The sequence below is a fragment of the Pectinophora gossypiella genome, chromosome 19 (assembly GCF_024362695.1).
Source record: "Pectinophora gossypiella chromosome 19, ilPecGoss1.1, whole genome shotgun sequence".
Classification (NCBI taxonomy): domain Eukaryota; kingdom Metazoa; phylum Arthropoda; class Insecta; order Lepidoptera; family Gelechiidae; genus Pectinophora; species Pectinophora gossypiella.
In genome coordinates this window covers 1,571,583-1,596,990 of record NC_065422.1, presented here as the reverse complement: position 1 = coordinate 1,596,990, position 25,408 = coordinate 1,571,583, and the positions used below count along the sequence as shown (strand labels likewise).

Below are 25,408 nucleotides of genomic sequence, written 5' to 3'. Positions count from 1 at the left end.
CTATAAAAGCAAAAATCATTTAAGGATATTTCAACTTTCTTGTGTCTTTGAGAAAAAAATCATTTGATCCTTGATGTTCTGTGGGGTATAATTCCGGTTATAAATTGACAGTCGTTTACAGACCTTGTAATCATTTTATAAGTCTTTAATCTCCCTTAAACCTTAAACTGTTTCCTTGATCGCTTAATTGCGATTTGCGACACCTTATTTGACTTTTATAGCTACCGGAAGGTGTTAAGAAGAGGAAAGGTACAGAGATACGTAAGTTTGAACTGGTATAAATTAGAAATAAAAGCTATATTCCTGTATTATATTTAATAAATACATTAATGGATCAATAAATAACCTAAGCGTTCAGAAAAAATCCTGAAAATTTTCCGATTTGCCACTTTTTTTGATTAAAAATCCGCCACTGGCCACTGCAGTCTGGAGCGCGAAATGGTAAAAAAAAAATTGCAGGACTGATATTGGTGCTAATTCCTGTAAATACCATCTAATTTTATTTTAAGTTATATCTGTCCTTTTCTTATCCGCCGAAAAGGAAAGGGACGGGTAATCGACAAGCATAAAATTTATGGAACACACGTCAATTTTAAGCACAAATCTAAACCAACCGTCTAAAAATTTTACGTCAGTCAATAACCCGACACATTAATTTACTCATTCTTCCTAAAATTAAGAGCTGTGAATCATCCGTCCCTTTCCTTTTCGACGGATACGAAAATGACGGATATAACCTAAAATAAAATTAGGCGGTGTCTGCAGGAATCGGGGCCATTGTCCAAACTAATCATCCTAGCGCCATCTATGGTTTTTATCTAGGACTAGCTCTTTTGGGACTGTAGTTATTCAAAATCAGAAGTTATTGGCACTAGACGGTCTTACCCACCTTACATAAAAAGACCAGTTGCAGTAACCTGCGGGCTAAGCACCGTAAGCGCGCAACTCTTTCTCGCCTCGACATACGTCACCCGTCACACTCTCACAGTACTGCACAGAAAGAGACAGACGATCTCTGTCGCGGCGAGAAAGAGTCGCGTGCTTACGGTGCTAGGTCCTAGCCATAGAGGCAGCCAATCAGCTCGCGACACCAAACAATTCAGGACCCCGATACCGACCCCGCCGGCGTGGTCGACGATTTCCCTCAATCAGCGCCTATCGCTATCGACCCACTAGGGTCGATTAATTCTTTCAAATATTTTTCCTCTCAGACGACGCCCGGAGCCGAGATTCGCGCCCAACTGGGCACCCTCAGGCCTGTTGTCTTAAACGTAGTACCGGGTGAGAGCCTTCAGCGCTCCCCATTTGTCCGGAAGTAGTTAATGCCATCTGCGGCAAATCTACAATAAGTCACATCCAAAAAAAGGTGCTAGGCCCGCTGAGAGGTAGGTATTTTAATTTATTAATTTTTATACCAATGAGGTATTAATTTATCTTAAGTGCAGTTTTCAGTTTATTTTTATTTATTTAATTTATTTAATAACAATATAAGACCATTTACAATTTTAAAGACATTCGCCAAACTGAAAGACAGTTTGTTGGCGAAATCATGCACTCATTACTTATTTACTTATATCTATTACAGCAAGTTTTAAACTTAATTCTTAAATGCTACAAATCTACCAACTATTCAATATGTTCATCAAATGACTTCAATAAAAACAGCTTTAATTTAGTTTTAAAGATTGGCTTACTACAACATTCGTTTTCGAACTCAATACTAGTAATACAGTTTGTTCGACCATTATCGACGGCGATACGGTTCACCACCTATAATAACGTTCACGACCTAAAAGCTGACCCGGAGGGGGCGATTATCATAGCTGTTAGTGACCGCGTAACGAATTCTGAAGGTCATGATTTAAACCATGATTCCGAATTAATATCAAGTGGAATTTTAGCTCGAATTCAGTAAAACCATCACGAATACCGAGGAGGATGATTCAGACCATGATTCTGAGTTGATATCAAGTGGAATTTCCTGTCGGAAAATTCATGAAAACTTAAGTTTTTTTTATTATTTTCAGTTCCATACATTTGAAATCAGAATCATGGTCTGAATCATCCCTCAAAGTTTTCGTTACTATACCTCTGCCTACCGCTTTACGGATACAGGCGTGATGTGTTATGTTATTCATCACAATGCGCATTCCGTAGTGTTTTACCCTAACTCATAGTATATCTTATGAGCCTATTGGGTCACGCTTTTGATTCAAATAGATTAATCCCATAAAGAATATTGAATAAATACTTATATATTCATTTTTCTTTGAATACTTATTTGAATTTTTATGCGTTTTCACTTCTGTGACGGTTGAATTATGTAAGCAGGATGGACTTAATATTGTTTTTAGTATGTTTGTCTTGTTATTAATGTATCATTGCTGGGCGAAGGTCTCCCGCTTCTTACAGTCTAATAATAATATTTTTTAATATAATAAAATAATCTAGAGGAGCTCGATGGCGCAGCGGTTAACGCGCTCGGTCTGCGATTGTTGAAGTTAAGCAACTTTCGCAAAGGCCGGTCATAGGATGGGTGACCACAAAACAAAAAAAGTTTTCATCTCGATCTCCTCCGTGCTTCGGAAGGCACGTTAAGCCGTTGGTCCCGGCTGCATTAGCAGTCGTTAATAACCATTAATCTGCACTGGGCCCGCGTGGTGGTTTAAGGCCCGATCTCCCTATCTATCCATAGGGAAGGCCCGTGCCCCAGCAGTGGGGACGTTAATGGGCTGATGATGATGATAATAAATAATCTAATAAAAATTAAAAATTATTTAGGCGTTGTTTACTTTTGGTGAGTTGCAATAAGTGTAGGGAGCGGTGAAGGAAAACAAGGTGAAACCACATTCCCGAGAAACGCATTTTCGGAGGTATGTGACTTAACCTGTTGGAAGTTCAGACAGGCAGTCGCGTCTGTAAAAAACCGGACCTGTCAATTCTTCAAATTCAAATTCAAATTCAAAAATATCTTTATTCAGTAGGTAACATAGTTACACTTTGAATCGTCAATTTTTACATAACGAACGTCTCATCCGCCTAAAACTACTGCAGCTTCTCACAACCTGTATAGCCGGGGAAAAGAAGCTGCAAGAAAAACCTCGGCACAGGGCCCTAGACATTCTTTAAAAATAAATAAAAATAAACATAAAATATTGATATACAATTGAGTAATTTAGCTGCCTAATATCAGTTCTCAGACAGTTAATCCCAAGCATTCATATCTTCTAAATAATCACTAACTTTATAATAACCTTTTTTGTAAAGTTTTTGTTTAACTACTGTCTTAAAGCAGTTGAAAGGCAAATTCTGAATGTCAATGGGAATCTTATTGTAAAAACGTATACATTGCCCCTTAAAAGATTTAGTAATCTTATGTAATCGACTGACTTGTAAAGCAAGTTTATTTTTATTCCGGGTATTACCGGGTCTCTCTTGTCACGTAGGTCAGTTGGAAGAAATCTCTTTGTTTAGAAATAAGCTTGCCTGTACTATCTGTTTTCTTTGTATGTTTCTTGTGTCTGTTTCATTTTGTACAAATAAATAAATAAAATAAATAAATAACAATGTCCCGATCGCTATTTTTTGCAAATAATCCTATATGTTTTTTTACATATATTAAGTTTTCAAAGATATATTGTGATGCCAAAGTTAAAATATTAATTTCTTTAAATTTATTTCTAAGTGACATCTTGGGTCCCAATTTGTAAATCGCAATCTTCAGGTTAGGTAAGCGGACCCTGTGAAAAACAGGATTATGCTAGGGGGATGGTGATGTAATAAGTGAACCGTGTGCCGTGGTAACCCAGTTGAAAGAACGCTTCACACTCACTGTGAAGTTGCAGGTTCGAATACTAACACTGGCCAATAATTAAACTTAACAGCCTCCGTGGTCTAGTGGTAAGAGCGTTAGACTCACGATCTGGAGGTCCGGGTCTGATTCCCGATGGGGACATTGTCGAAATCACTTTGTGAGACTGTCCTTTGTTTGGTAAGGACTTTTCTGGCTTGAATCACCTGATTGTCCGAAAAAGTAAGTTGATTCCGTGCTTCGGAGGGCACGTTAAGCCGTTGGTCCCGGCTATTAGCCGTAAAAACACCTCCACCAACCCGCAGTGGAGCAGCGTGGTGGAGTATGCTCCATACCCTCTTCGGTTGATTGAGAAGAGGCCTGTGCCCAGCAGTGGGACATATATAGGCTATTTATGTTATATTATATGTACCTATTCTACCGGTTCTTTTGTCCATGTATGCGTTTGGCGTTTGACATGTGTACTTTATTTGTTGAATAGTATAATCAATTAGTTGTATACTTCTGAAGTACAAACTGTAACAATAGCGGAATATTGCATTGAGACAAACCGGCAAGGTTTAGCAATGCGATTCAATTGTATCATTATGTAAAATGTTTTCAACAATAAATAAAAAAAAAAGATTTTCAAATTTGTTTTTGAATTCATGTTTGGATTGTAAATGTTTATCACGTGTTCAACGGTGAAGGAAAACATCCTGAAGAAATCTAATTTCCCTAACCTGTGTTGGGTTAGTTTTCCCTTCCCAGGTTGGAAGGTCAGAAAGGCGGTCGCTTCTGTAAAAAAAACTGGACCTGTTGAACCTTCAGGTTAGGTAAGCGGACCCTGTTAACACGGGATAACGCTAGGCAGATAATGTAGTAAGTACCTACAGGAAAATTGGATACATACACATACATACATAAACTCACGCCCGTAATCCCTAATGGGGTGGGCAGAGCCACAAGTAATCAAAGACAACTTGCAGCTTATTTGTGGATACTCTATCAGTAATAGTCTATAAGCTTCCAATAAATAAATAATGCGTTAGTAATAGAGTTACTTAGATATATGATGTGTATTTTAATATTGTAATAAACAGGTAAATAATGATAATTCTTATAATATCAAATGAAATAAACATAATATACCGTATATACCTTTCACATAATTATTTGAATTAGGATATATTATACAAGATTATAATAAAATTAAATAAATAATTTAATTTTATTTTTTCATTTCTTCATTGTTTTTTTAGAGTGAGTCATTGTAAATTTGCCGCAAATGGCATTTACTACTTGGCCGGTATTTTTTTTTACATACATAAGTAACGCCTATTTCAATAAGTATTTCTCGCATTTATTAATATAATACGAATTAATAAGTCTCTCCGTAAAACTCTATTTTGATTAACATTATAATTCTTATAATACTATAAAAGTATACTTTTTATAATAAAGTTTAGGATGGATTTATGATGGATTTGAGAACTTTTGCGAGCTCCCGATGAAGTTAGAACCTCAAAGTTCTGTCATGGTCCCTCGTTGAGCACGCTCATCAAGAATTTTCTTGTATTTTAGATAATTCAAGTATATACATTTTTTGTGTACTTAAAATTAATTAGTATAAATTATAACCATTGAGAAAATTAGTGTTAATCATAACCTAAATATTATTTTTTAACGTATAAATTATCTACTCAGCTAGGAGTAATAATAAAGAACACCATTTTTTATTTTTTTTAAATTGCCCGTGGTGCAAAAGGAACATAGTCCATTCAGCCAAGTCAAGAAGTACAACGCATATTAGTATGCCATAATGACATGAATCCTTTTTAGAGATCGTATTCAAAACTCCTTGACCTTAGATACCTTAGACCCTAGATCGGAGTGCACTTCGGAAATGCTGGTGAATTAGTGCACTAAATAAAGGTGTATTTTTAAATAATATCAATTTCGAAATTCTAATAAATATTGTAGGTTTAGAGATTCAGTGTATTGCATTATGCTTTTTTTTGTATAGTGTTTCATATTACCAGAGGTTTTGATTTTAGGTATTAAACAGTTAATTTTTGTGTCATGTTGTGTGATAAAAAATAAAAAGTTTTTTTCATTTATAAGTACATTATTATACTCAAGTTTGTATTTTTGTCCCGTTATTATACAAGCGTTAAAAATATTTGTTGATTTAAATTGTTATTTAAAAAAAAGTTAATTTACGAAAATTTTACGTAGCGTAATAGTAAATAATATTATAATAAATATTAACAATTTATAAATTTTTCGAATTAATAATTTTATAATAAAAATTCATGACATAGTAATAATTAATAAAAAGGTAACTAATAATAAAAATATCATTGCTGTATTTCCGTAAAATATTTTAGACGCAAATATTAAATTATTTTAACTTGCACAAAAATCCAACGTACTTATGCTAAAACTTTCCAAAAAAAAACATGAAACTTTATCTAAAAACTCCGTACCAACTCTAAAAACACGTTAAAAACTCCTTTCACATCTTTTAATCCGAACTCCTTGCTTTTAAAGGCAGAATATTAAAAATTAAAAACTTACCTGAAGTTGCGAAAAATCGGGATACACACACAGAGTCTGCACCGCGCACGGTCGCGCGTAACCTCGCACTGTGACTAGTGATTGTCGTCCGGCCTTTATAACCGCCCAACGCTTGGGCGGGCGGCTGGCACTACCCACTAGGGCGGCCTGCGTGAAACCAGAAGAACAGCAGAGGTTAAAAATTCGCGGGTGGTATAAATAAACTAATCTCAGGTTTGAGACTGCCCTCAACATCATGTCAATGTGACAGTTCTCATATAAAAACAGGAACTTGAGCATGATCTTGAGGGCAGTCTCAGCTGAGATTAGTTTATTAATACTACCCTGAAGTTCTTACTGTAAATTTTCATGTAACTATTAATTTAATTTTATTAGTCTAGTTAAGACTGGAAAAATGTTTCACTAACACAATACGGCTCACCACCTATCACGTTGGTCTAACAGAAAGCTCGGTGAGGCGTGGGTACTTAGTTCATCTTGTGACGTGTGCTGTCAACTTAATTCTGTCGGGTTATTGGTCAATATAAAATTTTGGAAAGGTTTTGTTTCGACCGGTTGCCATACAACCATAAAGTTGAAGGTTTTGTTTTCCGCCTAAAATTGACGCGTCCCATAAATTTTATGCCAGTCGATTACCCATCCCTTTCTTTTTCGGCGGATTAGAAAATGACAGGTATGACAATCAGATGGTATGTACACGAATCAGAACCACTTATGTACTTAGTATTTTTATTTTATCAAATATTGGGATAAGGTAAACTGCTCGTGTGGAAAAACAGGATAACGCTGATGATTATAATGATTTTGAAACTTACATTATTTATTTATTTAGTACATCATAGTGTTATGGATTCGAATCCCGGCCGGTAGAGCCCGCTCTACACCACTGAATTCAACTTTATGAGTTTGATTTTTTTTGTTTTGGTTTTGAAAGAAAGAAAGAAAGAAACATTTATTATTTAGGACACCACAGACACGGATTACATATATATATATATATACATTATAATGACATCACATCAGAAGTCAACGCACACACGAAATATTTTCTATATAGAAACATGGAAAACGAACATAGAAACTTATACCTAAATTAAAATGTGACGTCATGTCGGTTTACCCATGTGTAGTGGATGGTGTCCCGTATAAAAGGTCCTCACTCAGCTTCTGCCGCGGCGTGAGCCGCGACGCTGGTATTCTGTGAGACCTGAGTATTGAGTGAAGTACGGACATCGCGCCACCATATGTACAATATACTTACTTACTATGACTTACTTCCCCGAAGGGTTAGGCAAAAGGAACTATGTCCATACAGCCATGTCTTATGTATTTTTTTTTTGATAATGAATGAAATGATGAAAGGTGATGACGATGAATGATGAAACCTAAGCCCCCGCATCCGTAGCAGACTTAACTCAAAAGTCCGCATAAACTTTCGAGTTATGTTCAAGCGGCTTGTTGGCGCGAAGCGAAAATAGATAGGTACACTTTGTTGATTGAATATTCCGATATAATAACACGGTCGCGAATGTTTTCCGACTAACTTAATGCGATCATTAACCACAAAACACCACTTCGTATTAATTATTTAGCTTATTCAATGAAGAAAGCAAGTGTCCCGTTCCCGTTCCCGCCAAAAGGCCTTTTATGAGTTTGAATTCATATTTCGATAATAGATAATGGGGTTTTTTTTTATTTAATTGATAAATTTTTATCCTAGCTGCTGGATGGCACTGAACTTGGTATGTTACTGCATGGAACGGAACGGTATATTATTTGTGTTTTTCTTTTTGATGTCATAAAATGAAACGTACATGTCACATTGATTATGTTTTGAAATAAAAAAATAATGAAAAAAATAAAACAAATTCTCAATAGAATGTCTCGGGAGGATGAAAATAGAAACATAAGTTTTTGTCTTGTTTATTTATTTCCTAAATTAAATACAAGTTTTTTTTATATCTTTGGCATCTTGGCAATGGCCCGGCGACGTAGTTGATAAGCGCCATCTAACGAGATCTTGTGACTGTGAATGTGGTTTGGATACTGGTCATGTTAACCACATTTTTCTGGCTTGCCCTCTACATGACAACTCCCTTCTTTTTAAAAATCTTTTATTACAAAAAGTCCCTCTTCCTACATCTATTTCGGTCCTACTTGCTTCTAATGATCCTCAAATATATAAGTTGTTAGCCACATTTATTCATGTAAATAATATTAAATTATAGTTAAATATATGTTTATTTTATACCTATTTATGTGTAAGTATATTGGTATTCCTTACCTTATGATCCTTTATTTCAAAATTTCGTTCCTATCCAAATTCCTTTCTCCGTAAACGTTTCCTAAGTTTTTATCCTCTACATTCAAATCTACATTAATGCCAAATATGCAAGTCGCATGACGCCAAAGAAGAGAATTTAAAAAAAAAAACGAGATCTTGAGAACTATTTTTTTTTAATTTTAAAGAAGAAAACCTCCATAGACAATACAATAGGCTCCAAGATAATTGGCTCACCCCTATTACATAGTTCTTAAACAATGCTGGTGAGGAGTGCGTGTATTATATTATACACCTCTGCCTACCACCTCGGGGATCCAGGCGTGATATTGTTATAAGTGTTAGAGAGAGATAAGTGCATTTCGTTGTTCTATTAACTCTGGTTACGTGTTACTGTGTGCCACTCGCGACTTTCCAAAACTTTATATCTAAACTTGATGTATGTAGGTATGAGTTTTATTATTTTTATATCAGTTTCATACGGGAAAAATGATCTTAGAAATATATATAAAACTTATAAAATACATACGTAGGTAGCTAAAAGCCTTTGTGGTCTAGTGGTTAGAGCGTTAGGCTCAAGATCTGGGAGGTCCGGGTTCGATTTCCGATAGGGACATAGTCGAAATCACTTTGTGAGACTGTCATTTGTTTGGTAAGGACTTTACAGGCTTGAATCACCTGATTGTCTGAAATATAAGATGATTTCATGCTTCGGAGGGCACGTTAAGCCGTTGGTCGCGGCTACTAGCCGTAAAACACCTTTACCAACCCGCTGTGGAGCAGCGTGGTGGAGTATGCTGCATACGCCATCCGGTTGATTGAGGGGAGGCCTGTGCCCGGCATTGGGACATATATAGGCTGTTTATATTATATATACGTAGGTACTTAAAATCACTCCTATTTTCAACCAAGGTAAGCAGAAAAAATAAAGAGACACCGTAACGAACACTGAGGGGGATGATTCGTAGTTAATACGAGTATGAAGTGGAATTTTCCTTCGCAAAATTCAGGTTTTATTTTGTTCTATTTTAAACATTTTCATTTCTATGCATTATAGAGCAGCACGGGCCACCGCGGACTGTAGATATCTAGTCACGTTTCGTGCACATAAATATCATAAGTTATTTTGATAAATTAGAATTATAGAAGTAATAATTTGGCCTACATTGATTATAGTAACCACCTATGCTATGACACAGTTAATTTAATTAATTTAAATTTGTTCGATTATTGTTTAGATTAAAGCATTTTTTTTTATTATTTTTTTAATATATGTTTTTGTATTTTTGGGGCACAGCTGAAAATCTGCGTTGCTCTCTCGATGTCGGAGTGTCACAACATATTGCTGAGCTGACGTCCCTTTTTAGAAATAAGGTTTAATTACTATGTTCACTCCTACTGTGTACCTATACCTACTTATATCTAAAATAAATGAGTTCTATTCTATTCTTTTTTTGACGTGACTTATTGTAGATTTGCCGCAGACGGCATTAACTACTTGGCCGGACAAATGGGGAGCGCTGAAGGCTCTCACCCGGTACAACGTTTAAGACAACATGCCTGAGGGTGCTCAGTTGGGCGCGAACCTTGGGTCAGGGCGTCGTCTGAGAGGAAGAATATTTTAAAGGATTAATCGACCCTAGTGGGTCGATAGCGATAAGCGCTGAATGAGGGAAATCGTCGACCACGCCGGCGGGGTCGTTATCGGGGTCCTGAAGTGTTTGGTGTCGCGAGCTGATTGGCTGCCTCTATGGCTAGAGTGATCGGGTCGTCGGGATCGTATATTACCTACGTCCTTCGGACGCCGATACTTTTTAGTACCATCCCTAAGCGGGATGTATTCGGAAATATTCTATTCTATTCTATGTTATTATATTTTTCATATAACATCACGCCTATTTCCCGTTAGGGAGAGAGAGAGAGAGAGAGAAAATGATTATTCAACAAATTGTGACACATTACATACAAAGTGTTAAAAACAGAGTAAAAACAACAAAATATCATAAAACAATTTTTAAAACTCAGTACATAATGTGGCATAGCAGTGAATAGGACACGAACTCAGCATTGTGTCTATTTCCCAAGAAACAGACGCTGTTTTTCAGTCGCTCCTTAATTTTCCGTCTGTTGGATCCCGCGAAGCTGACATGACTCATAGCGCAAATAAGCAATTTAGGTATATCAGATAGAGTTACATATATAAACAAAATGTATATAAACATATTATATATTAGGTATACATAAACATAAATATTAATAGAGAATAGGTAATAACACTGCAACAGCACAGTTATAAACGATAAAGATAATACGTAAGGTGAATAATAAAAGTATCAGTACATAATTATAATATTGGGAAACAGGATGCTTTACCACCAGGACGCCCGTTGTTTCTCCACAAACAAACCTTTAAGGTGCTTCTTAAAAGTCGATTTACAAACAGAGCGAGAAGAGTACGTAATTTCACTTACTACGATTCTGACTCACCACCTTAGCTTCTTCCTCTCTCATCAAAGACTTCATGCTCGCCGGTTTACTCTTGAGCTGGCTTTTCTTTGAAACATCCTGGCTTTGAACGACATTTTAAACCTAATTTCTTTAACCTCATAAGACAGAGATTTCTAAACACAATAGTTAAACAATAAGGTTTGTATTTTAAAAGAAGTTTTTAAACGACGTTTCGAATTCAATATAATATATTATTATGTTTCTGTGGTACAACCACAAAGTGAGTTGTCCGGAAAAATTGAAGTCTCTCTTGGCTCAGCGATGCAAACCTCGGCCCAGAGCATGCTCTGAGTGAATTATGTTGGGAAAAAATATGAAATAGCGCACTTTCTACATTCAAAGAACTTTCATAAATAAAAATAATGTTCTTTTTATATAACCACAATCAACTCAATGAGGGACGTTAAAGGCTACGTTCTCCGAAAATAAAACAGCTGGCGCTGTTCAAATTTAACGTCATAATTACCTATTTTCTCATTGCTTGGGGTACGCAATTATTCAAAAATATAATCTAATAGCAGATGCATCCAAAAGCTCTGATGCGAGGGTGTTGAGACTCCTATTCTCACTGGCTCGACAATGCACACACGCCAATTCCACAACGTCCACACTCGCCCTCTGCTCACGTGATACTGACGTTTGTTCATTTACGCGCGTACACACGAGGCAATGGTGCTAATTCCTGTAAATACCATCTAATTTTATTTTAAGTTATATCTGTCATTTTCTTATCCGCCGAAAAGGAAAGGGACAGGTAATCGACAAGCATAAAATTTATGGAACACACGTCAATTTTAAGCACAAATCTAAAACAACCGTCTAAAAATTTTACATTGGCCAATAACCCTATAGAATTAAGTTGACAGCTCACGTCCAATGGTTTGCGAGCGAGCGAGATACCTTTTGATTCGCCCGGATTATTCATTAATTTACTCATTCTTCCCAAAATTGAGAATTGTCAATCACCCGTCCCTTTCCTTTTCGGCGGATAAGAAAATGACAGGTATAACTTAAAGTAAAATTAGGAGGGAGGTGTCTGCAGGAATCGGGGCCAATAATGTATGTACGTCTTTATTAGACATACACTACAGAGGGGATTCGGAAGATCGGGTTATCGTTCTAGATGTTTCTTCTGGTAATTCTTGATCTCTCCAGAGACGGTTGGCATGTTAAGGTATTCATGTATTTCTTCACCATGAACCTTGGTGCATTCGCAATTCGCAATGAAAATTTGGCTTTAAATATATATTGCATACATTCTTGAATGATTATACAATACCTATTAATTTTTTTAGATATTTCCTATGGCTCCCAAATATCATCATAACTTAAAAGTGGCAGCAAGTTGTCTTCTGATTGTTTATGCCTGTCAACCCGGTTAGAGATTAAGAGCCGGATTGTATGTGCGTATGTTAATTTCCGCATCATAAATCTCTCACACGATTACAAAAACAATTTTGAATAATATATTAATTAAATTATATGCCTTTATAAATCTTTAAAGTTTCATAAGTGTCTTGTTATAGGAAAACATAGATGTGATAGTGCATTAAAGGAGTAAGAATAGATAGTGTTACTTGTGAGTGGATAAACTTTTTTTTTCCTAATCAAGAATAATTTCCTAAGGAAGTTGTGCGGGAGTTTTACGAATAGCTGATTTTGATATTTTTAAAATATACAAATTTCAGTCTTTATCACGATAATGGGTTACTGTATCTTATAATAATGAATGTTAATGTGACGTACTTAGTATAAAATAAATAATTTTGCATGTGACATTATGTGACTTAAAATGATGTGCTAACAAATAAACAATACTGTCATCAATATTATCTTAGCAAATAAATTATCATTATCATTTTAATAAAAAAAAAGTTATCTAAAATGTCAAAAATGAGTTAAAATTATCATCAATTCAAATCGCGCTGTTGGCCTGTCGTTTGCTCCAAAAGCGTAGCTACTGCCGCATGATCCGTAGCGCGTAGCAGTGACGTAGCCACTCCTAGGAGCGTGGGTCGTAGCGGCCTACGCGTTTTTCTTGCATTCTCATTGGTGGAGACTTGAAGATAACTGACAATATGAACCTATAGCAGTTATTCGCCGAACGATGATATCATTGTAAGCTAAAAATAGGTCTTTTATAAAGTCAAGCCTTTTTGATACCTACATTATAGACCAGTTTACACGTTCACAAGCTACAAGTTAGTCACAAGTACGTTTAAATAATACAGGGATTGTAGAATATACTTGTGAAATAAATAATGACACTTGTAACTTGTAATTTACATGTAATTTACTTTCACACACACACACACACACACACACACACACGCACGCACGCACGCACGCTCGCACGCACGTACGCACACATTTTATTAGTTTTATCTTAAGTAGTAAATTATTTGATTACTTATTAGTAGATTTATACATTTATAAGGTTAGGAGGAAGTTGCGAGTCATTTCCCAACAAAATGAATTTATTTACTTACTGGGAAGACTCATTTTCTGTATTTATGTAATTAAGCAAATAAATACCTTTTTCAGTTTTCATTTCATTTCAGTTTTAATAAACCTGACCTCACCTAACCCAACCTAAAATACAGCTAATACATATGGGTACCCTTAGCTAAGTCAAATATGTTGATATTTATTATTTAAGTTTCATGTAATGTGTATTTTAAAACTTGTCATCATCATCAGCCCATTAACGTCCCCACTGCTGGGGCACGGGCCTTCCCTATGGATGGATAGGGAGATCGGGCCTTAAACCATCACGCAGGCCCAGTACGTATTGATGGTTATTAACGACTGCTAATGCAGCCGGGACAAACTCCTACGACCGGCCTTTGCGAAAGTTGCTTAACTTCAAAAATCGCAGAACTTATGTATGCCTGCAAAGGTAGTATTTAAAGGACGGTTTAATAATGTAAATAACAACTGAACTAAATACAAAGAAGATATAAAAGTCATCTGCGTTTGTATGGGATATTGTTTTGCCTCGCCCTCATGCAATTAAATGATCGATTTTAATGAGCTGTATTTATGTTACATTTGAAAACTTCAGATATGTGATAAAGTATAAGATGCTGAATGGGTAAATTCAAACTTCACGAATTTTGACTTATTCAATAGAAAATTAAACACGAAAATAAAATTAAGTACGTCCAAATTATGAAAGGTTTTTGACTACCGTTGGTAGATTAAAATTAAAAAAAAACCTGTCGCTATCTGCGGCAAATCTAAAAAAAAAAAATTTGACTACCGCAATATAAGGGTAGTTTTCTTTATTACGTATAGAACGGCAACTCTCCGCTTCACACCAGCGGCTGAGCTAGGTTTACCCACATCGGTCTTACTTTCGTCTTCAATCGTATGGCGTCAGACGTCACACACAGATGCGCGTGTACGATAACGTCAATGTGTAGTGTCTGTGTAAAACGAAGTTGTTTGTATGAAGTGTCCGGGGTGTGCTAATAGCCAAGCATTTTTTCTTTTTTTATATTATACCTTGCGATATAGCTCGAGGAGCTCGGTGTCGCAGCGGTTAACGCGCTCGGTCTGCGATTGTTGAAGTAAAGCACCTTTCGCAAAGGCCGGTCATAGGATGGGTGACCACAAAAAAAAAGTTTTCATCTCGAGCTCCTCCGTGCTTCGGAAGGCACGTTAAGCCGTTGGTCCCGGCTGCATTAGCAGTCGTTAATAACCATCAATCCGCACTGGGCCCGCGTGATGGTTTAAGGCCCGATCTCCCTATCCATCCATAGGGAAGGCCCGTGCCCCAGCAGTGGGGACGTTAATGGGGTGATGATGATGATGACCTTGCGATATGTGGGAGGGGCGCGGATCCCGGAACACGAGGCAGGGCAGCCTGTGGTCGGCGTCCACGTGGATCTGGTGCAGCCGCAGCCAGCGCGCCGCCGCGCCCAGCTCTGCGCACCCCCCGTAGTACAGCGAGCGCGGCGCCGCGGGGAATGACTCGTCCACGAACGCGCCGGTCGTGATCCTGGGGTGTGACATTAGTATGGATGTATAGTTGAACGTTTTTCTATCTTCCACTTATCGTAAGTAAGGTACTATTTTTAGAATCGTCAAACTAATATATGTCGGCGTTAGTTATGAATTAAGAAGAGAAATTGATCAAATCGGAAAATAAAATGAAGTTACATCACTTCCGTTATGAAGTTGCAACGCTCCGACGAAAGGTGGCGTACGGCCAGAGCTGCGTGAAGTCGAGGGAGTCACTACACAGTCGTCGTGTCGAGCGGACGTGTACTGCCGTTCTAGTCGGGCAGTCTACCGCGAACCATCGTCATGAGCGGACGTGTCGAATGTCGAATTACGAGGAGTGCTATAGTCGCTCACCTATAACTTGTAGGGACATCAAGAAAGTGTGATCGGAAAAGAGCACATGTCCCGATGATTCGGTCCGAATATAGGAACCATGGGTGGTGGAGGGCAAGTAGAGGGCGAGTAGCCCCTTCGCGCTAACGTCCTTATGCGCGCTAGATAACGAGAGACTGTGTAACCGTTACGAATACCGTGACGTTGCCGTGAGTGTGTACCTTATGCTGTGACTTTATTTAATCGTGATACAAAAACTATGTGGAAGTAAATAAAATGATTGTGATACTGATGACGGCCATTATTGTCTTCTAACGCCCACCCTCCATTCTGATGATGATGTTACGACACCGACCGACCCCCCACTGTTACGACATATAAAATTGACATCAGGAGCTGTCTCGTTATTCCAATAATACTCGTATCAGAAAATAAATGTACCCCGCATATTTTGCCCCGTCATCATGTCATCTTCTCCTTATCGTGTGAGTTGTGAGGTGGAATACCAACCTCATCAGCCCTGGTGTCAGGGTTATTATTGAGCCGCCAAAGACCCCTGAAATGGCTCATGTTAGGCTTTAGACAGACCGACTGCATTTCAACTGCAATCCGACTGCCAAATTGCAGTTTCGATGCAGTTTGAATGCAGTTGACACGACTGCAATAGAACTGCAAACCAAACGGGCAGCCCGATTGCGGTTCTATTGCAGTTATGTCAACTACATTCAAACTGCACCTGAACTGCAATTTGCGGTTGGATTGCAGTTAAAATGCGGTCCGTCTGTCTAGAGCCTAAGGACCACATATTTACACCAGTAAGTAGTAACTGGGACCAACGGCTTAACGTGCCTTCCGAAGCACGGATTCGAATGTTTTAGTATACGTATAATGTATTATGTAGTTTATATACTCGTAAGTGTATCTTTGTATTTTATTTTTATATATGTACAAGTATTCCCATGCTGCACTGTCCCGCTTTATAATACAGGGTGTTAGTGACATCGTAAGGAATACTGAGGGGGATGATTCAGACCATGATTCTGAGTTGATATCAAGTGGATTGTTATGTTATGTTATGTAAGTATGTCAAATAATACAAAAAATACCGCTCTGTTGCACCTTTCAGTTCGCGCCTTTGTGTGACAACCCTAGAAATGTTCACTGGTAATATTATACGTAGGCAGACCTCGAATAAATCTCTATTAACTAAAATAAAACAAGAAAGTGGCAACATTAATCCGAACGCGATATAAAACCGCGGTGTCCCATTGTCGGTACTAGAATGGAGTCAAGTTTTATTGTTATAGCATCATTTGGTTTAACCCAGCCCAAGTTACTACGCGTTCTCGATTGGAATTTGTTCAATACATGAACATAAATATTGAAAGTGTATAACAACTTTTTATTTTTATACTTTTAAAATGGCAACTTTAGTAATGGTGACATAGTTCTTAAGTTTTTTTACTAATCAAATGGATCTAGTTGTTCGATAATAAAATATTTTTATTTTTTTTTTTTATTTCTTTTTATTTATTTTTTTAGTAATATGGCAACATTGCCATTTGTCTTTTCTCCCTTCTTGACAATGTCTTGCGTGCGGCCGGACGATGTCCGATCTTAAATTAATATTTTTTCAATAGTGAAATCCATATTTCCAAGTTACATTGTTTTATTGATAAACAGAATTCGATATATGAACGCTTGTCCCGGCTTCAAGAGTTGCGGGTTCAAATCCCACCCTTTTTGGGCAAGTAGTTGGCAATCTACATTAAATCATGTCAAAAAAGTGACAGAGAGGAAGACCAGGGGGGTTAAAAAGGCCACATCAAAGCAATTAACCTAAATAAGTTATTAACACCGTTCACATACATACATAAACTCACGCCCGTAATCCCTAATAGGGTGGGCAGAGCCACAAGTAATCAAAGACAACTTGCAGCCACTGTTGATACGATGTCGTAAGCTGGATATGATGGACCTTATGGTGATAAGGGATCAGCCTATCGCCCATAACATTAGTCCATCATGTTAGAGGACACAATCCCACCAAACACCGTTCACCAAATTAAAATTAGTGTCCTCCAGCCCCCACCACATGGTCATCAAGATATATAATCATATCCCTAACCATATTAGGAGTATAGACAAACCTACACTCTTTCACAGTAATTTAAAAAAGTTCCTTGTAGGCAAATGTTATTATAGCATTCAAGATTTTTTTGCAGATAAACTAAATACTTAAATGCTTCGATATCTCTTTTTTCTTAAGTTGTTTTTTTTTCTAATCTTGTTATTAAGTTTTACACGTGTGGCGTGGTACACACACTAAACAACTGTATTATATAATTTTGTACCTAATTACTTAATTATAGTATTTAGTTAGATGTTATAATATTGTTATGATAAGGCACCTAGTGTCGCCTCTTTTATATTGCCGTGCCCTTGCAGGGCGACACATGTACCTTCTTACTATGTTCCACCTTAATTTATGTTTGTGACATGCAATATATGAATATGAATATTAATAGTCAGAGAATAAATTTAAAGCTCACGTGAAGCTTACTTTATGTAAAAAAGCTTATTATAAGATTAATGATTACCTAAATGATAAAAATGTCTGGTATTGAATGTGTTCCTCTAGTTATTAATTAACTTGTAATGTACCCTCATTGATTTAAAAGATGTGTTGCTGTTGCAGTTTCTTGTCATTTCTTCTCCTCAGCAATAACATTCGAAATGACGTAAATTCAAAAACGATACATTGACCTTCAACAAGTTTATCCATGATAATTACGTTGAATAAATGATTCTGATTCTGATATGAATATGAATTCATCAAGTAAAAATTGACGATTCAAAGTCTATGTTACCTACTACATACACACATACATAAACTCACGCCCGTAATCCCAAATGGGGTGGGCAGAGCCACAAGTAATCAAAGACAACTTGCAGCCACTGTTGATACGAAGTCCTAAGATGGATATGATGAACCTTATGGTGATAAGGGATCAGCCTATCGCCCATAACATTAGTCCATCATGTTAGAGGACGCAATCCCTCTGTCGGTTTTTACGACATGCCCGGGAAGACAAGCAGCTGAACGTGTTCTATGTTTTTTGTTTGCTCCCAGAACAGCATAGAAGCAACCCACCTACCTACTGAATAAAGATATTTTTGAATTTGAATATAGTGACATAATTAGTAAAAACAATAGTAGTAACCAGTTATATTCAAATGCAAGCGTATCACGACTCTGAACACTAGGAACAAAGCTCTAACTACACTAACAATAGTCTTCAACACGACCACATAAGGATTATTCGTCCATTTTTATTTTATTTTTCTTACAGCCAATGTGTTTTCATAATATTCACAGAAGTAATTCTGTACTGAAATGTTTTTAATACGCGATGTATTTTCAAAGTTACTATTTAATTCTAACAACAAACATAAGTACTTACTAGGGTTTCGTATCAAAATGGTAAAAATGAGCCCTTATGGTGGGAAGTCAGTCCGATCAAAGTACTGTTTCTAAATATTTACCTACTTAATCGTTTATTCGTCTTACTCTAGTTTCGCAATCAAGATTTCCGTTTACCTGTGAACATTTTTATCGGTTCATAAACGACGAAGTTATATCCGAACAAACAAAAAAAAAATATACGGTCGAATTGAGAACCTCCTCCTTTTTTGAAGTCGGTAAAAAAAGGGGGGGGAGGGGTAAACTATAACAAAACCTCTTTAACATAGACAACAGATAATGACAACAGATTAAGATAATGATCTTAAGGAGCGGGAGTAAAGTAAAACCATTGTGATAATGATTGAAGTCATCATCATCTCAGGCCTTTACATCTTTATCAGATGATTCAAACAGTGTTTCTGTGGCAGCTTTTAAAATGGCTGCAAAGTCCGATGCGAGAGCGACAGTAGCGGCCGCGCGACTGGCATGATTGAAGTAGGTACTTAGTATTTATCCCATTTTCACAGGTATAATTGATATCACCAGGTATAATTGAGAACCATATTGAAGACTATAGAGAACCGGAGACGAAATATGATTGGCTACCTGATACGACACGATTCATTTATAACAAACATTATAGAAGGAAAAATTTAAGGGAAGAGAGGAAGGGGTAGACCTAGGATAACATTTATGAAACAAATAAAAGAGAAGGTGCAGGTCGTGTCGTATCGGGAGGTGAAGGTTTTGGCGGGAAGAAGAGAGGAATGGCGGTTACTCCACCGACAAGAGCGCAGCTCTTAAATAGAGAGAGAGAATTGATATCACGTGGTCTCCAGCATTTGTGCCCGGTTAATGGCAATAGGCTCCCCCCCTATAACATGAGACTGAAACAATAGCTGGCGAGGAGTGAGTGTTTTGTATTGTAACAGTAATTAAACAAAAACAAGGCTATTATAAGGATAGTAATTATTTATTATAAGGATTAACTTACTGGTAACTGATATTAGGCCGCCAAATTACTCATCATCATCATCATCAGCCCAATAACGTCCCCACTGCTGGGGCACGGCCCTTCCCTATGGATGGATAGGGAGATCGGGCCTTAAACCACCACGCGGGCCCAGTGCGGATTGGTGGTTATTAACGACTGCTAATGCAGCCGGGACCAACGGCTTAACGTGCCTTCCGAAGCACGGAGGAGCTCGACATGAAAACTTTTTTTTTGTGGTCACCCATCCTATGACAGACCTTTGCGAAAGTTGTTTAACTTCAACAATCGCAGACCGAACGCGTTTACCGCTGCGCCACCGAGCTCCTCAACCTCAACCTCCTAACTAACATTATAGAAGGAAAAATTGAAGGGAAGAGAGGAAGGAGTAGACCTAGGATAACATTTATGAAACAAATAAAAGAGAAGGTGCAGGTCGTGTCGTATCGGGAGGTGAAGGTTTTGGCGGGAAGAAGAGAGGAATGGCGGTTACTCCACCGACAAGAGCGCAGCTCTTAAATAGAGAGAGAGAGAATTGATATGACGTGGTTTCCAGGATTTGTGCCCGGTTAATGGCAATAGGCTTCCCCCCCTATAACATGAGACTGAAACAATAGCTGGCGAGGAGTGAGTGTTTTGTATTGTAACAGTAATTAAACAAAAACAAGGGTATTATAAGGATAGTAAATATTTATTATAAGGATTAACTTACTGGTAACTGATATTAGGCCGCCAAATTACTAAAATGTATTAATAACATTTTATATTTTTAAAATAACGTCTAGGGCCCTGTGCCGAGGTTTTGCTTGTAGCTCTTTTCCCCGGCTATACAGGTTGTGAGAAGCTGCAGAAGTTTTAGGCGGATTAGACGTTCGTTATGTAAAAAATGACGAATCAATGGCCCCGATTCCTGCAGACACCTCCTAATTTTACTTTAAGTTATACCTGTCATTTTCTTATCCGCCGAAAAGGAAGGGGACGAAGATTCACAGCTCTTAATTTTAGGAAGAATGAGTAAATGAATGAATAACCCAGGCGAATCAAAAAGGTATCTCGCTGGTATGCAAACCGTTTGACGTGTGCTGTCAACATAATTCTGACGGGTTATTGGTAAAATTTTTAGACGGTTGTTTTAGATTTGTGCTTAAAATTGACGTGTGTTTCTTAAATTTTATGCTTGTCGATTACCCGTCCCTTTCCTTTTCGGCGGATAAGAAAATGACAGATATAACTTAAAATAAAATTAGATGGTGTTTACAGGAATTAGCACCAATGTGTAACTATGTTACCTACTGAATAAAGATATTTTTCAATTTGAATTGAATTGTTGTTGCTACCCGGGGGACACAAGCGTAATCCTTTATTATGTGTTGGGTTATTTTTTTATTGTAAGTACTGGACAAATTCCTTTTTTTCTATTATATTCTTTAATCTTCCTTCAAGTTAAAGTTTATCTAGGACAAACGGTTAGTGTTTTCTAACACTTAATATAGTGTCGGCGAGTTTACCAACTTCACTGTACTCCCGTCCAATAGTGAAACAGTAAACTGTTTTAAACTCCTCTGCAACTAATATGTCCGACTGTACTTTTATAGTGGCTCAAGTTTATATTGAAAAATAAATGTTGTTTATGTAATAAGTTATTAATGGAAAGATGATTCTTCTTCTTCTTCTTCGTGGAGTACCAACCTCATCAACCCTGGTGTCAGGGTTACTATTGAGCCGCCAAAGGCCCCCGACATGGCTCAAGTAACGACTACTTACTTACATCAGTAACCAGTAACCGGGACCAACGACTTGACGTGCCTTCCGAAGCACGGATCATCTTACATTCGGACAATCTGGCGATCAGCCAGTAACGTCCTAACCAAACTAGGGACCACAAAGTAATCTTTGTCCCCACCGGGAATCGAACCCGGGACCTCCAGATTGTGAGCCCAACGTTCAACCACTGGACCACGGAGGTCGCCAAAAAGAAAGAAAGAAAGATGATTTGTAGAAGCGAAAGGATCTTAGTAAGTGGAATTCCGTGATTTCTGACGACCCTAATGGGAAATAGGCGTGATCTTATACATGATGTTAGTGACATCGTAACAAAAACTTTGAGGGGTGATTGAGGTCATGATTCTGAGATGATATCAAGTGGAATTTTCCGTCACAAAAGTATGGAATTGAAAATAATTTAAAAAAACACAAAAATTTTCAGGAATATTCAGACTGAAAATTCCACTTCAGTATTCGTTACGGTGTCACTAACACCCATACCTACTTGTATGGCTACCGTATGTACTTGTGTGGGGTGTAAGTGACATCGTAACGAATACTGAGGGGGATGATTCAGCTGATTATTCTGAGTTAGTATCAAGTGGAATTTTCCTTCGCAAAAGTATAGAATTGAAAATAATTTAAAAAAAAACTAAAAAAAAATCATGAATTTTGCGACGAAAAATTCCACTTGATATTAACTCAGAATCATGGTCTGAATCATCCCCCTGAGTATTCGTTACGATGTTACTAACACCCTGTATATGTATGTAATATAAGAACCACCTAACATGTTTGTCTAACAGAAAGCTCGGTAAGGCGTGAGTACTCAGTCCATCTTATGGATACTTACATTAGGGTGTTTAAAATGGCCACATTGAAGCAATTCATCTAAGAAAGCAATATTGCTATTTGACATTTGTTTGCATTGCGCACTTACTTTTATATGCGCAAATGACGATAAGATGAGGACTACTGGGCACAGGCCTCCCCTCAATTTACTTGAAAGTACGGTCACGAGCATTAATATGTATACACTTCGGTACCATGTCACATTAACTTTTTTGACAAATTGAACTGTAAGTCTCACTAAATGTCAAATATGTTATTGCGACAGAGTCCTAAACTTTAGGACCTAAAGTGGGTACATTATATTGCTCATGATTGTACTCCACCCAGCTGCTCCACTGTGGACACTTATAGAATGACATTTATTTAAGTAATTAGTATTTAGTTACAAAAACTCGCCCATTTCACCTTTACCACGCGGTGAACAAATGTCGATAACAGTAATTGAAATTGAATTAGGAATTCAAGTTCGGTTTTTTACGTGGCTGGACCTGAGGTCTAAAAAGGTCACACTGAAGCAATTTATCTAAAAATGCATAAAAAGAAAGTCAGTAAACAACGTCCTTAAAATGTCAATGAGGTACTAACCAGGCTACGTCCCCAAAAAAAAAATGGCGCTTTACAAAGTTGCCTTCTATACAAAGGAAAACACTTTCTAGTTTCATGGATAAGTACTGAACTTCTAGTTTTCCCAAAAAAAGTAGCATGGAGAATGATACACCGAAAAGATCTCAAATCAGTGAGTGAACATGCAAATTCAAATTCAAAAATATCTTTATTCAGTAGGTAATATAACATAAATAACATAAAATAAATAACAGGTCTTCAAGGTCATCAGCTCGTTTGTTAAGTGTTATAGGAATGTTACACGCTCAGTTTGCTTGCAAGATATGTGGCATAAGTAATTTTTGCTTTTTATAGGGTTTAGAATTTTTAACTCTTTGTCATAATTGAGTACTTTTAATTTTATGTTTCCATACCAGTTCAGGTTGCAGTAAAGGTTGTATTCCAACACCAGCTAACAACCCTCAAACGAATTCCAATTTTCCCTTTTTCAGAAAAATTGAGATCAGATTTTTACCTCTAGCATCCCCACTTTAACCTCTGCCTGTGACACAAACGCCAACGTTGTTTAGAAGAGCTCGTGATAGTTCACAAGAGCGGAATGTCCGGTCCACAGAGCAATGAAAATAAATACGTCCAGCGGCAACTAGAGGCGAACTGACAAAAACCCATCCACACTAATGTTATAAATACGAAAATAACTTTATGTTACTTTTTCACACCATCATTACATCTTAAATAGTGTACTGTTACTCAATTGATGATCATCCGAAAGTAAGATGTTTGAAGAATGCACGTAAAGCACTTGGTCCCGACTAGTGTATGCATATGTGTCAAGGTTTTTTTTCTATTTAGTTAGTTTTAGTTTATAAGTAGTTATTTGAACCATGGCAGCTAAATAGAAAGAAACCTTGACACCAGGGTTGATGAGGTCGGATCTACACGAGAGAAGTCAATAAGTACTATTTCATTATTATTGCGCCACCCACAGACCCCTGTCACCACGGTCGGACAGGTTTGTTAGAGACAATCTATAATACAATTGTACTATCGAGTTAACAAAACAGTTCGTCCATTGCAATTTTCGAGTAGCAGCTAGGTAGGTATAATGTTTTTTGTGAGAATTTAAGTAATCTACGAGATCAAAGGTATTTTTGTTTTCATTTCTTTTATAATTGTAACTTGTAGAGGTTTTTACCTCTTTCATGTCGTGTGTCAAAATTAAAACAATACCTCTTATTCTGTACCTGCTTTTCTTATTTTTGTGCTTCAACGCCAAACCCACAACAAAATATAAAAGTCAAGTCTGTGTAAATTTTGTGACGTCATATCTAGTATCGTCCGGGCGTGGCGTTCCGTGCTCTGTTGTGTTACCGGATCGGAACATTGTGCTCTTTGACTAGATTACCTTACGCTCGCAGAGCAAGCGGATACGTCGTTGATGAAAATGGGATACACCCTGTATATTGTGGGCCTATATCGGCATTTTTTTAAAGACAAACAAAGATATGAGATATAGATTGAGTTGGACAGAAGGCCTGGCTAAAGTGCTTTTCGTTTTCGTGGAAACCGTAGCATAAGAAAAATGCAAGTTATGTGATATAATAACTATTTTATTTTTTTACAAAAGTCTTACGAGCTAGATAACTCATTCAATCCCTCTGTTGGGCAAAGGCCTCCTCTTGATTTTTCCATTCCTCTCGTCTTACGTTAGGTTAGGTTGCTTAACGCATCCCATGTTTTTTCATTGCTCGCCGTCCAGTAAAGAAATATCAACATGTGAAAATAGAAACAAAACAACTATCACACGAGAACTTGGGAAAACTCGCAATATTTGTTTTTAATTTTGAACGTAGGTACTTATAGTGATAAACCTTTCCGTCCAAGTAGGTAGTAAATGCCATTTGCGGCAAATCTACTATGAGCCCCGTCAAAAAAAAGATAAACCTCACTCAGCATCATTAAATGTATTTAATATTCTTCGGCGAACTTTTAGCAACTGTCACAATTTTGACCAAATTCTCACTTTGACTTCCAATAACTTTGATTTTTGGCCATTTTAATTTTTTCCGCTAGTGGTCCACTTTCTTAGGATTAGGTTCGAAGTAGAATAAAATAATTATTAAGAAAGAAATAGCAACAAAATAATTATTTCTGAAGAAAGGCAGACAATCTCAAAAAAGGTACAAAATGGGTCATATCTCCTAATCTAATCTAGCTTACTGACTTACTTGCTACTGCTGGGCAAAGGCCTCCCCTTCCTCTTGGAGGCTT

The 25,408-nt window shown here is 37.2% G+C and overlaps 2 protein-coding genes across 9 annotated transcripts in view; both read right to left on the bottom strand.

Annotated features, from left to right (window-relative positions):
• Positions 1-25,408, bottom strand: part of LOC126375567 (helicostatins) — a 346,624-nt gene that overhangs the window by 95,251 nt on the left and 225,965 nt on the right. Inside the window, exon 1 of one of the 7 annotated variants that reach the window (XM_050022558.1) lies at positions 6,371-6,427. The exons of the other annotated variants lie outside the window; for them this stretch is intronic. The gene's annotated coding sequence lies outside the window, so the exon portion shown is untranslated. Of the gene's footprint in view, positions 1-6,370; positions 6,428-25,408 lie in introns of those variants that run through there. 7 annotated transcript variants of the gene reach the window in all.
• Positions 1-25,408, bottom strand: part of LOC126375444 (calpain-D) — a 219,965-nt gene that overhangs the window by 52,764 nt on the left and 141,793 nt on the right. The window lies entirely within an intron of this gene.